General features: G+C 43.9%; 1 protein-coding gene across 5 annotated transcripts in view; it reads right to left on the bottom strand.

The window, feature by feature from the left end:
* The window catches only part of MARCHF8 (membrane associated ring-CH-type finger 8), a 99,105-nt gene extending 88,906 nt beyond the window's left edge, over window positions 1-10,199 (bottom strand). Inside the window, exons 1-2 of one of the 5 annotated variants that reach the window (XM_051800121.1) lie at window positions 10,053-10,183; window positions 8,055-8,134 (exon numbers count right to left, since the gene is read on the bottom strand). The gene's annotated coding sequence lies outside the window, so the exon portion shown is untranslated. Of the gene's footprint in view, window positions 1-8,054; window positions 8,135-9,602; window positions 9,716-10,052 lie in introns of those variants that run through there. The other 4 variants (XM_051800119.1, XM_051800122.1, XM_051800118.1 and 1 more) reach the window with 4 other exon arrangements.
* Window positions 10,200-14,119: the final 3,920 nt, after the last annotated feature.

The following is a 14,119-nucleotide window of genomic DNA, read 5'->3' as shown; positions in this document are numbered from 1 at the left end:
CTTGGGCTTGGACAAGTTACACTTCTTGTTTTACAGGGACACATAATATTCAGTGAGTGGTACTAGCTGGCAACATTACCATTATCTTTCAAAGAAATAATCTGGTACAATCTCACATCAGCTACATTTTTCACAGAGTTAACAGAAGTTTCACATCTCAGCAAGGTCACCTGATCTCTCTCTGCCTCATTACAGAGGAGAGAAATCATCTAACTTAAGAAACAAAACCAACAAAAGGCTAAAAAGTATTCAGATCCCTATCTTCAGAAACATTAAATACCTCAGCTGAAAAGGCTCCCTCTTCTTTGCTGTGCTGCTTCTGCAGCAAAGCCAAGCAGCTGTCCTGCAATGCTCAACCAATGCCACCTAATAGCTTCAAACAGGAAACAACAATGTAACACACATATAAATGTTCGCTTCTGTGCTCTTGGATTGAGTCTTTGGGGGTAGGCGTGGGTTTTTAAAGAAAAAAAAATGTCCAGAAAGCAGATACCCACCAAGGAGGGCATCTTCTCTGCCTGAAAAAGAAGACATTGCTGGCAAAACTGCACCCTACAGAATTTAGCTGGGGTTAAGACTCAGTATGAATCCAGTGCAAAGTCAGTACCACCACCTGGTCTCCCCCTGAAATTCCCTACCCAAACACTGATTCTGTCCAGATTTTCCTCACTGGCAAACCAGAGATATCAGTTCAGTCCTAACTGCAGGTTAGTAATTAGAATACTTCTCTGATTGGAGATCACCAGTGGTATTACAAAGTAGATTATTTTTAGCAATTGTCTGATTGAGCCAGAGCTACAGTCAGTTGTAAATTAGTCGCTGCTTCTTCTAAGATTACATTTTAGACACCAATTTCCAATATTTAGTATCTCTTCAAAAGCCATCATCTGTCAATCATCTTTGCAGAGAAAAGAGCAAAGAGGAAGCAGCTATCATACACCCAAGAAGGGACTTAACATTTTCAAGTTTCCTGCTCAAAGTCTAGTAAGAACAGAAATAGGAGATGAAGACATATGGAAAGGCACAGTGTCTTCAGACACCAGTGGTGAAGGCATTTACAAGCTCAAGTAACCCATCCTCTGACAGCTGTCATGTTGGAGTGGCACCTTTTATAGAAGGGGTTGTAGAAGGTCCAAAGACAGCGTAACGTGCTGTTTTATTGCTCACCAGGTTAAAGTATGACTTAGCCTGCTAGTGATTTTCTTGGGTTTTTTGGCACATTACGATAAAGGAAGAAAAACAGGCCCACAGAAGAAAGGTTTGGCTCAGAAACTGGCCAGGTCTCCTTGACTCAGAGAGGATGCTAGAGACAGGATAAACAGCATTTCAGAAAACCAGGCCTGTGCTGTAGCATGTCCATGTCACTAGCCTTGGTGGGATACACTGTGTACAATCAAACTGTTTTCCACTCCCATCCCCTGCTGACATGAATTACTTTCAGACTTGAAACCCAACAGTTTCATCATCTTATTAAATTCCCTATTCCTGGCTCAGATGTCTCTCACATGCATTAGTTAGATTACATCAGCTACAGAGACCTGTCCATGAGCCGCACAGGATACAGCTCAAAGGCGGTCAGTCAGAGGTTGGATCATCAGCTCTCTCGAGTTCTCCTCCCTTATTCACAGAAGAAGCAATGCAAACTGTGTGACAAGGGATAAGTACATGTTTTGTGGTGTCATGTGGAAAGGGAGAGAATACCAGAGCATCAAGATGCAACTGCTCTTCCTTGGGCAGAGCATCCACCCTGAAGCAGAACCATCCCTGCGGCTTCCTCCCACAAGCCCTGCACAAGGCATGGACAGTAAAGACAGGCTAAGCCAAACCCAGAGACCAGAGAGTCTTAATACGGCAGCTAAGGAGGACTTGAAAAGGCAGCTGACAAACAGCCAACCAGCAGGATGCCTGCAGGGCATCACAGCCCTACCAAGTCTGTGCAAAGCACCTGTAGTACTGCTCAGTGTGAACATGCCAACTAAAAAACTTCCCAGGAGGTGATCAAAGATGGATGAGACAGACTGAACACGTGTCCCAGATGACAAGTAGAGCTCAAGTAAACAGAGAAAGCAAACAACCGTAACAAATGTCTAACAGACACAATGGAAGATCACGGCCAAGAATAAAATGCATGATGTATCTAATTCCCTTTCTATATAAGGAACTGATCCTGAGTCAGAGCTTCTTTGCTTTCAGGCAGCTGGACCACACGATGCTATGCTTGCCAGGGTATCACTAACAAAGGAAAGTGAGTGAGAAGTCTTATCTTGAATCACATGTGTTCAACAGCAACTGAGCTGGGATCCTTGCCTTGTGGTTGCAGAAGTTGATATCAACACCACTAGTGAATAAAAGCGTAGGCTTTCTGCAGATACAAGTGCCTCAGGGTCCCCAAAACACCAAATACCGACCACAGGAGATCCTGGAAAGACAAACACTACCAAAAGACTGTAAAGCATACGTCAGACCTACCCTGCTGCAACTGGCATGTACATATATAGAGGAGACTCTTCCACACTTCACTACAAGCATCTCAAATGAAGCCTTATGGAGTAGGGATAAAATGCAAGAAGCACTTAGGCAATCCTGGCAGGAGGCACAGAGTTCTGGCAGGGCCACCTCCTGCTGCTTTGAAGTTGGGGTTTTAATATATCACTTGCACGTTGCCTCACTAGAAACAAAGTCACACGTATAATTTAAGTGATCAGACGGATCAGGTAGGGTCAAAGAGGAATAATTTTGAACTTTGTGTGGTTTGGAAAACACAAGAGAGTTGTGGGTTCTCACTGATTTGCCTGGAAAACACCACAGTGCAGTTTTCTTACACTTCTAGGATGGCACATAAAAAGAATCTCGTCTCTAAAAGGCCTTGGGAGCTGCAGAGTTCCACAGGTGTACTACAGCAGGACTCTTTTTCACACACCTGCCAAAGCATGTAGCAGCTCGTACAGAACAACATGGAGACCTTTCAAGCCTTGGAATTTTGTGATGAAAGGAAGTTGGTGAATATTTCTGCAACATCAGAAACACTTAACTCTAGCGGTGTCAGCCAGAAGTTATCTATCCTCCCCTGTCAGGTCTTACCCTAAGATTAAGAGTACAAAATAGCAGAACATCTCTGCCACAAGAATCACAGAAACAACATATATGCCTCACACAAAGGAACTGCTAAAAGGCAATATACAGTCTTCATGTCCAAAAGCAACAAACATATTTCAAGGCTACAGTAGCAAAACACCGCATAAGAACACTAATGCATTTAGAAGGCTAAAATCTGATCTCATTTTATTGGCTTCTGCTTTATTATGCCAAGAGCAAAGTTAAAACTCCCTTTCAATATTTTAATCAAACCTGCTGCTGTTTTTGACTAATTCCCAAGATCAAGCTAGCCTGACAAGAATCCTGTAATTTTACAATGATATCTCTCCTCCCTCCACCCCCTTAAGTTATCAAACATTAATTTTGTGAAGAGTCTGCTGCATCATGCCAGGTCTAATTTAGTAGCAGTACTTAAACTTTTCTCCTAGGCTTTCAGAAGGCCTTGCAGTGGAAGAAGGCCATTCCATAGCAGAAGGATTAGCACAGTCTGATATTTTACAGTTTGGTATCCTGTGGTTGCAGGTTTCACCCACGTGACCTATCTTGTGTCTAAAAAAGTGCTATCTCCACGGGCTTTGGCACAGGGTAAGGCTGCAGTTGTGATATTGCAATTTATATTCCCTTCTTCCTGCAACATTAAAAGTTCCAGCAAATACGTGACATTTAGCCAACAGATTCAGAAGTTACTGGCAGTGTGATTGCATAAGCCAACTTCCCCTTAGAGAGAAGGCTAAAAATTTTTTAAAAAAATCCAAGAACCTTACAAAAACCTTGATACAGGTGACAACTGAGTTGCAGGAAACTAAGGTATGCATAGGTGAAGTAGCTTAAGCCAGAAAATTGAGGCCAGAAGCAGGAAAAAGACTCAGATTTCCTGTCTCTCTCAAAAAAGCCTTTAGCTGCGAGTGAACTTCCTCTTCTTTTTGAAGCTAGGCAGATTTTTTTTTCTTCTCTTTGACACAACACAGCATTTAGTTAAGTATGCACTTATAGTGTTTGGTATAAAAAACCCCTTTCATCTAGAAATCACTTGCAATGTCAAAGAGTAGCAGCTCCTCTGCAAATCTTCAGTCTACCTGCTTTTTACATATTATATTCATGCACATATAGACACAATTTACAGAAGCAGCTTCAATGTAAATGAATGGTCACAGATTGTGCTAGAGAAAAAACACTGACAACAACTGTCCTTCCTAGTCCTGGCACTTCCAGCTCAGATTTGGCAGGCAAGCTCAAGATGAAAAATACTCTAAAAGTCATAACAATAATCACATTGAAAAGGACAAGATTTTGGATGCAGAACTACAAGGAGAACTCACTTCATTTACCAGAAAAGAAGGAAAAACCCAAGCCTACTGTTAACTTTAGAAAGAGCCAGACTGCTCCTATGTGTGTTTTCCTCTCTGTCATCACCTATGGTAAACTATTACCTAATGCCCTTCACATTCGTCTGGTATGTCAGACTTCACCAGGCTTATGATGAACTCAAAAGCCACTGCCAGCTTTCACTTTCTATTGTAGCAGAATTCATCATACTAATAAGTGCAAGTCCCTTAAGAGTGGTTTGCTGAAGGAGGCCATGGGAAACATGCAAGAAGGAGACAAAACTACACTCAGATAAGGCAAGTAGAGGCATTTGCAAGAATTTCTTGCTGTAATATGGTCCGTGTTATGAAACAACGGCAGAGCCCTGTATTGCATCACTTCTTGTGCTCCAATCCCATCTTCCCATAAACAGAAAAAACCCCAAACATACAGAGATACATGCCACATCTTTCCACGAGCCTTCCTCTTCTGACTGATGCCTTCGTAGTTACAAGAGATTATAACAAGGATTGGCCCAGTAGTGAATCACCCTCAATAGCACACTGTGCTTTTACAACTAGAAATAGAGGGATCAGAGAGATTAATCCCCTGTCCTGGATGACACGAGGAGCCAGTGACAGTGAAAGCAAATATAAATAGGCAGAGAAGACTTTTTCTTGCTACAGCTCCCGATGGTTTTGAAGGAGGCTCTTCCACAAAGAAATGCTTTCAGAGACCATTACGAATGCCATTAAACAAAGGCACCCTTTTTGTAAATCCTGCAGTAATTGGGAGGGGAGGGGCTTCCACTAATAACCCCCATGACACCACCTTCCCTCTCCCAGGAAAGGCCAGGTTCAGCCCCACTGCAAGGTTTGACAGAATACTTCCTCAGTATTTAACTGGTGCTCTAGGGCAGGTTGTACACAGCCAGCCTGTTGCTTCCTTTTCAGTTAAAGCTACTCAAATGATCCTCTACAGGCAAAATCACCCAAATACCATGTCTATAAGGCAGTAACCTTTGGTGCTAGGAGTCATGGCAATGTGTGGACCCTCACTGCTGCCCCCATGCAAAGTCTTGTGTAAAAATAAAGCAGAACTCAAACCCCAGCCCCAACTCTGGCAACAAGACTGCAGGCACATCTCCCCTCCTCAAGCTGCACAATGGCACAGAGTTATTAGCAGTAAATAAGTCTGAGTGACAAATTATTCTGGTCATTAAAATCAGCAGATCAGACCAAGGGGAAGCCTAGCTGTTTATTAAGAAACATTGAGGGTTTTTTTCCTACAGATACTCTTCCTTGCAGGCTCAGTACACACACTAAAGAGGAACTAAGAGGCTTTTTAAAAATAAAGTACATTTGAGAGGAAGGGAGGCACAAAGAAATTGGATACTTTTTTAAAAATTAGCAACTTTGTGTGTAACCTTGATCTCTATTCTTTTTTTCTTCTTTTTTGGTTTGTCACCCTAGATCCTTCTATCTTTCTTTCCTTCCCCTCTGCATCATCCAACTGACCCTTTGATTCAAAGAGAATGTTTCTCATTCTGTGTCCAGGACATGACAGAAGTCAAGGTACCTGCTCAGGGAAGAACAGCTGAGAACATTTTTACTCCTTGTAATGAACCTCTTATGCTGGATGGTGTGTAAACATGTGATCTTACTGAAGCCATGACCAAACTGGCAGACAAACTCAGCCTCAATATTTTCAGTGACCTGTTGAATGACATTCTTAAATCCAAAGCCTGTTTTCCCAAGGAGAAACTCTGGTGCAGTTGTTAATAACCAGCCTCACCTGCAGATTGGACTAGTGACATGTATTCTGTCCTGATATCTTCTGAAAGACACACAAAAACTTCAAGGGGCAGATATCAAAGCATACCCAACTAATATATAGGATTTACCTACCCCCAAAATATACAATATTTATATTCTATGTAAATTTTGGCTATATATTTTGCAAGGCTTACAACTGGGATCTTTAAATGAGTCTCCAGGGATAAAGTACTCATCTACTAGTTGTCTTTATTTCATCTAACTTTGGAAAAATCTCAGCCTCAATTTCTAGAACCTTTTAGTATTTTTCACCAATTACACATACAGGTAATATATGTGTATTTCCTCAAAAATTTCCAACACTGTTTTCAATCAACTTCAATCCACTGTGACATTCCACCAGGTCTCTGATTAAAGTCAAGATTTGCTACCAAGCTCCCCTACTTGCCTGCAGGTACCCAATCTGAGCTCCAGAGAGGCACTCACTTTAAAGACAGAGAACTTTAACAGTCATTTACATATACCTTTGATCTAGACCAGCCCAAACATGATAACCAGCTGGGCACATAATAAAGGCCAGCCTTCTTCCAGGGTCCCCGGGGAAAAGAAATTGCAAGCACTAGAAATTGCCAATGGTTGAGATATCTCTTGCTGTTTGTGAACTATCTGTCTGTCCAGTGAGGAGTTAAATTTAAGAATAACACAGCTACACCTTTAATTGCAAAAAGACCAGGCTTCCAAGGGCTCTTGTCCATTTACCTACCCCAGAATCAGTAAACACAACGTAATCAGTTATTTGGTTTTCCAGTGCTTCACATGACTGTGGATACCTCCATAAAAGACCCACAAAAATATTGTAAGAAGCATAGAATAATTTTAGAAATTAGGATTTCTTTTGTCAAGTGGTGTTTTCAGTAAAAGCCAGACAACAGAATTAGTAAAACTGACCCTAACTCAGTGATGAGTATTTCAACAACCTGGAGCTGTGAAAATCCACAGTGAACAAAGCCCATCCAGCAAGTTTAATGCCAGCTCTGCTATGCTAAAGCAAGCTGCCACCAGATCTTTGCAGTCAATCCACAAGTCAGCAAAACAGAAGTTCCAGTAAACCCTGCACGAGTTCTGTCTCACTGTGGAAATTAATACAGTGTGGTTTACACGGTTCACTCTGTTCCTGCAGCAGCTAACACTAGATGGTCCAAAGAAAGAACTGGAACAGTCAGTAACTGGATAACTTGTTCCCCAAGAAGATTTCTCCTCTAATACCTATGGCCTAGAAGTGAAGTTTTTCCCCAGACTTGAAGTTTTCTCTTCCTTATGGCCTTCTACTGCTTTGCTATTCACTATTTGTCTGCCACATGCAGACACAATCCAAGCACAAGGTTGCTCAGGGTTCCTGCAAGCTCCTTCCTTCAAAGCCTGTTCGTTTTTTGTAGTCCTGCTACAGGCTCTTACAGAATGCTAGCCACTTTTACAGGATCAAGAGTTCCTTATATTTTTGGAGGAAGGGCAGAATAAAAAAAAATTAGAAAAAAAAAAAGACACTTCATTCCTGTTTTCCTTTTTCCTAGCAGATAGCCATGCACACTATTATTTTGTTATTCACTACTTCTGAAGCTAGGTACCAGTCAGCCACACCAGGACTAACAGAAGTATAAGGCAGAAAAGACCCACAGCAGCAGACTGCTTTTTTCTTAGGCAGTAGGATCAATTCAGGGCTTGTAAGAACCATCTACAACTCCTTCCTTGAGGAGCACTGCTACTGGAAGCTGTCACACTCCTGCAGTGGCCTGCCTTCCCCACTAATGTCAGTGTTTGGAAGAGCAGTAAGGAAATCAGACTGGCAGAGAAGACACTTTGCTATGTTGCCCAAAGTACCTGTGACAGCCTCTGCAGCTGGGAAGATTGAGTCCTTCCACCCTTTAACACAGGAGAGTTGCTCATCCAAAGTGTTAAACCTAAAATAACAAAAGTTTAAAAAAACCCTCTAATCTTGAAAACATAGAAAGTTCATCCAGCATGCTGGATTAATCTAGCCTTACAACACTTCAGACTGTGCAAAAGCAGCCAGGGAACAGGTGTATTTTCTGGCACTGGAATCATAACTGCCTCATCTGGACACCTCCACAATGCTGCCCACACATCCACACACTGAGGCATAAAAAGGGCTGCAGCCTTTCATCCAGTGTGACACCCCAAAACAGAAAACAGCTTCTTTTCAACTAATTTACCTCTATAAGCAAAACTGCTGGCTAGGGCTAGCTAAAAGCCAAGTTAAAAAAACCCACAAAACCAAAACCAACCCAACACCATAGCAACAAATATTCAGTGAATCGGTAATTTTTTAAGTTCCCATTAGACTGTAAGCTAAGTCACACAAAGTTCCTAGCAAAAGGGCAGTTGTTTAGATTTCAGCTGTCCTACCATTTTTAGCAACCACAGCAGAATCAAATCCTGGGGAATGTCTCACTTTGAGCAGCTACAGGGTTGCTCAGAGGAGTCTGGCACCAAATGGTTTGGGCTACAGCTGAGCAATAATACCTTAGCAGGTATTATTCTGGGTGCTGGGGCACACCCTTGAGACAGAAACATTGATGTTTCCAGCAACCCTGGTCCAGAGACTCTGCATCAGTGGAAATTCACCAGTGTTCACAGGTTTCACATAAAACACCTTAGTTCTAATAAATGCTTTTCAAAGAAAACTTTTCTCTGAAAAATTTTGACTAGGGATCAATCTGCATTAATCTCAGCCTCAGCTGATACTACTCCAAACTAACTTCAGAAGCACAAATTCATAAAGATTGCTGCTGCTCCAGCTGAAGAGTTACTGTCAGACAGCTCTCTCCTCTTCCACTCCTATCTTCCTTCCAAGATCTCTTTCCATCTCCACTCAAGCTCTACCTATGGTGCTGGGTTACTTCACAAATTTGCTACGTTCAGAAGTATAGCAATCGTTTTCCAACAGCAGAGCCCGAGCTGCGTGCCCTCTTGCACTGCAGTTTGAGACTAACTGATCTCACATTGGCACACTGTAATTCTCGCCTTGCTTGCACTTTTAGCATACTAAAATAAGGAAAAGTTAAAGTGCTACAGTTTGGAATAACTCGAGCATTACTCTGCTTGCCAGCTAGTTCCAGGAATTCTATTTTTCGGTCTGCCGTGAAACTTCACGATTCCTTAGGAACACGTTGTGACCAGCACATCTTGTGTACTGTTTTCTCACTGGCGTATCTCTGTTACACGTCGCAAACCGAATGCGAACCCACATCCTCCTCCAAACCCGACACCTGGTGCAAGCACGGTCCCTTTCCCACAGCTGATCCGCTCCCCCTTTCCCCCCAGCGACGCTAATGCTCCCAGTGCCAGCAGCAGCAGACGCGCTGAGCCTGAGCAGACAAAGACGGCGGAGGTGGGAAAGCCTCTTACCAGGGAATTAGGTGCCGCTTCCTCGGCTCCGACAGAGGAACAGCCCTGAACTCTCCAAGCGGAGCCTCCGCCCCGGCCAGTGCCGGGAGGCTCCGCCGCACCCCCGCCCCTCGGGCTGGCGGTGACCCCGCGGGGGTCCCGCTGCCCCGGCCGACACCCCGGACACGGCGGCGGGTCCCGGGGGCAGCCGGGCCGGGCTGAGCCGAGCCGGGCCGGGCCGGGCCGCGCCGCCTGTTGCTCGCCGCCGGCACCGACCGCCTCCAGGAGCCGCCTCACCTGCCGGGCTCGGCGGGGCCGGGGCGAGAGGCAGCCCCGGGGCGAGCGGCCCCGCACCCGCCTGCCCTGCGCCCGCCGGGCCCGGCCTCCCCGCACCGGAGGGGCGGCGGACCCGGCTCGGCCGCCGCGGAGGAAGCGGCGGCTGCCCACGGCCAGGGCGGCGGCCGAGCCTACCTTGGTGCCCCGCACAGGGCCCGGGCCGGCGGCTCCTCCTCCGGCTGCGGCGGCTGCTGCTGCCCATGCCCGGGGCCGGGAGGCGGCTGGCCGCGGCGCTGGGAGGCTCCTGCGGGGCCGGTCACTCCCGGCTCTCACCCGGCTCCTGTTTACCGCGGCTCCCCGGGCCGGGCTGCCCGTCAGAGCTGCGCCCCGCCCCGGCCCGCCCCCGCCGCCATGGCCCGGAGCAGCACGGGCAAGCGAGGCTGCCGAGTGCCGGATCGCCTCCCGCTGGAACCTTCCCCTCGGGCGGGATCGGACAGCGGGGCTGCATCCCCCGCCCGTGCTCCGGCACCTCCCGCCGGGAACACGCTCCCGGATCCTGCGGGAGCGGGGGCGCCGGGCGGGGGCGGTGACTGACCGGGGAGCGGGAGGCGACAACCAGCAGCCAGGCGAGCGGGGTCCGGCTGTCCTGGGCTGTGCTGTGGCCCTCGCCTCCCCCAGTCACGGGCAGCGATGCCATTGTCACCTCCCGGGGTAAAACGCCTCGCGCTTTAGTAGGTTAGAAGAAAACATCTAAACCTCACACAGTGCCATTTAACTTTTTTTTTTTTTAATTTATGTTTGCTGTAAGCCTGAAGATGGCTTATAGACACCTTCATAAGGTGTTTTGTATTAGTTGTGCACCCTCATCTATCGATTTATCAACAAAAAATTATGTAACGAGAAAGGTTCGAGTACTAAAAGTTTGCCCCGCCCCTATATCGGGGTGCCATGCTCTCTGTTGCTATTTTACACTTTAGTTATGCAAGTAGGATACTTTAGTCCTTTCTTCTCAAAGGGGCATCTCCTGAGATATGCTGGAACAGGCAAACTATACCATCAAGGTGAATTTTACAGGGGGGAAAAAAGCAATGGGAGAATTTTCCTGTGTTTAGACATGATGTACAGATATCTTTAGTAGTTACATCAGAAAAATAGAATTGTAATTGGTTGATTTTTCCTAATTCATTTTTGTTATGGAAAAGTTCTCATATAGTTTTCTTATATTACACTGTAAAAGGAGTTTTCCCCTTAAATAGAGAATTGCAAAGGTGAAGACCCACCTTTGGGAGAGTGTTTATCCCACTTGGAAATAAGCAAAAAAGGACAGGAAAACAAGCAGCCTCACTAAACAGTTTCTGTAACTGCAGCATAGACAAGAAAGAAGATACTGTTAAGAGAAAAAACAGAAAACAAGGAAAGCTCCTGACTTAACATGCAAATTTATTCACTAAACCTAGCTGAAATTTTCATCTTCTGAGTCTGCACTTTTTCACTTCAATAATTTACAGGACTCCAGGGAGATTATATTTACCAATAGAGAACAGTGGTAAAGGCATAAAATGAGTAAGGTAACCCCTTTTCATGGAGAGCACAACTACCTCCTACAGAAAAATTACATGTTACAACAGGTTTTCAGAGCACAGAGAAGCTGGGCTGAAATACTGTCATTACATCGCAGAGGTAGGGCTCAACACACTCATGCAGTGAACCCCTGTGTCTTCCTGGGAAGAGGAGAGTGTATTTACAACTCAAATTTAGTCCTATCTAGACTGAAGTTAACAAACTTAGATTGTATCTCCATATAAGATAAAGTATGGAAACATGCATATGTCCTCTTAATATATGCATTGTCCTCTTATTAGGCAGTATAAGTTTGTAAAGAGAATCAGTTTCCATCAGGAGCTGTACTGCTGGCTTACCTTTGGGGCCACAGGGATTTCTCAAGGGAGGCTCATTTTTCTCTTCTTCCTCTCAAGCCATTTTGTTGTGTTTGGTTTGGATTTTTGATTTTTTTTTAATTATTTTTCTGGCTATGATTGTATCCCACTTTGGGAACAGCACAGCTCACCACTCAGTGCTGTGTGCCAGACTAGGAAAAGGGCCTGTAGACACAACTGGAATAGAAGTAGAAATTATACAGAAAAACAGTCACACAGAGGGAAGATTTTCCAGGCAAACTAGAATAACTAAGGATTAGGCTTGAAATGAATGAAGCCACAATAAACCACTTTGCAGATCTAAGCCTTCCCTGTGTCTTGCAATTATTATTCCATGGTCTCCGTTTCCCCTGAAAGCTTGTGTAGTATTTTAACACATTGCTGTTCTTCACTTAAAATCTCAGCATTAACCTCCTGAACACAGGACTGCAGAGCTAGGACTAAAACCTCAACGCTGAAGAGCAAACTTTACTGTGGAACATTCTCTCTGCATGCCTCACAGCTCTCAGTAAAAAATGTAAAATTAAGCTTTTGCAAATGTTCCCCCCTCAAATTTGCAGCTAATTTAAAAAATGGGGAAGAAAGAATAAATTTAAGCTAAAAGCCATTAGTCAAATGGAAATCTTAAATTCTTCCAGCTAGTGTTGCTGTTCAAAACCTGAGTAGGTTTTAAAAAATTAGGGGAATGGAACAGAACATCTCCACTTTGCTAATTGGATACCTCTGGCTCAGATTTAGGGAAAAACCATAGTTTGGGAATATGTGCCTAGAAATGCATATCACACTTAGCTAAGATACTGATGGGTCTGCAGAAAGAGCTGCCCCAATGCCCTGCACACAAGATCTGGACTGTGACTGCACACACATGGCCTTTCTAAATACTTGCCATCAACAATAAATTCGATTTGATTGAATTTATTTCAAAAGAAACAATAAAAGTACCTCTGTGCCCAGGAGACTCTAATCCTCCCTAGAAGTAGCACAAATCTAGCATATGGTTATTAAGCCTATGCTTTTAAAAAATATTTTTACTCCTTTTAGCACAAGGACCTGGAAAGTGGTGTGGGGCAGAAACCCCTAAGAGTAACAACTGTTGTATAACTGTGCCCTTTTTTCATCTCTAGTTGTGACAATACATACAGTAGTCATGTGGAAAAGCATAATTCACTTTTTTACAGATAATTATAAATTATCTTTTTAGTCTACAATGTTGGTCTGAGCACCTGCATGTTTCCATAGCAACTCCACAATACTTTAGGGATTACTTTAGAATTCCATTGTGGTTTGGGTCTCCAAAGTTATTTAGATTGTTGGGGGAAAATGCTTCCAAATATAAATTAAAACTACTGCTACTGCATATTTAATGAGCCACAGCAGTGTACTACGTTATCACCTTAAGAAACTGCAACGCTTCCTTGCAGCTTTTTGTACAAAACCATGTAATATGATATCATTTGTATATCTGTAATCAGAATAGCCATTATGGACTCAGGGCTGGAAGTAACCCCAGTCTTGCAGGGGATCACACTTATGTGATAGGAGACAGTAAATTCCCAAAATCCACATCTCCAAAAGACCCTTTGCAAAGAGGAGGCAGGTGTAAGAGCTTCATGTATTGAAGTACCTACATACTCATTCATTTCTCATGCATGTATGTGAATCTGTGGCTATTATTTTAAATTGTAGAGACATATCTATTAGACTGGAAAACAACTATTAAAAAAAATAATTTAAGTCTCATGACTAGTAAGCTTTAAATCGAGACACAGGCATATCTACGCTTGCATGCAAACATGACATGCATGCAGACAGGCCAGGATGTGCTCCTAAGGCTTTTTCTTTGCTAGTTTTTCTCCAAGTCAGCTCAGTTCCTTTACTTCCTTCAACCTGCATATCCTGAGCTGCGTGGTTCCCCATCTTTTCACTCTCTTGTATGCACACTACTGGCCAAAATAAAGGGAAATTACTCCAACAGTTCTCTGATGGCCCTGTGTTTTACTGAAGGTGAGCCCAGGGTTCATTCCTTCCTGCACTGTTGCTCTGCTGTTTTCTGCTTGTGAATAAAATAGATTCTGGTAGGAGAAGAAAAAAGAGGAGTATTAGAGAAGGTGAAAGGAAATGATGTGAATTCAAGTAGAAAAATGAAAGGAAATACAAATAAAGTTTACGTCCTTCTTGACTGCTTTTCATTCATACAAAGACAATTTCAAGTTCTGAAAGGAAAAGGAAAGAAAACAGCTTACCTCTAATATCTGGAATTCCTTATAACCTGTTATCAATGTGCTTCACACGGCATTGTTTGAAAGTCTGCTGTACAGGACAGGT

The sequence above is a fragment of the Manacus candei genome, unplaced genomic scaffold (assembly GCF_025592945.1).
Source record: "Manacus candei isolate 608988 ecotype Guabito, Panama unplaced genomic scaffold, ASM2559294v1 h1tg000050l, whole genome shotgun sequence".
Taxonomy (NCBI): domain Eukaryota; kingdom Metazoa; phylum Chordata; class Aves; order Passeriformes; family Pipridae; genus Manacus; species Manacus candei.
Note: the sequence above shows the minus strand (reverse complement) of the source record. Positions and strands in the feature narration are given on the sequence as shown.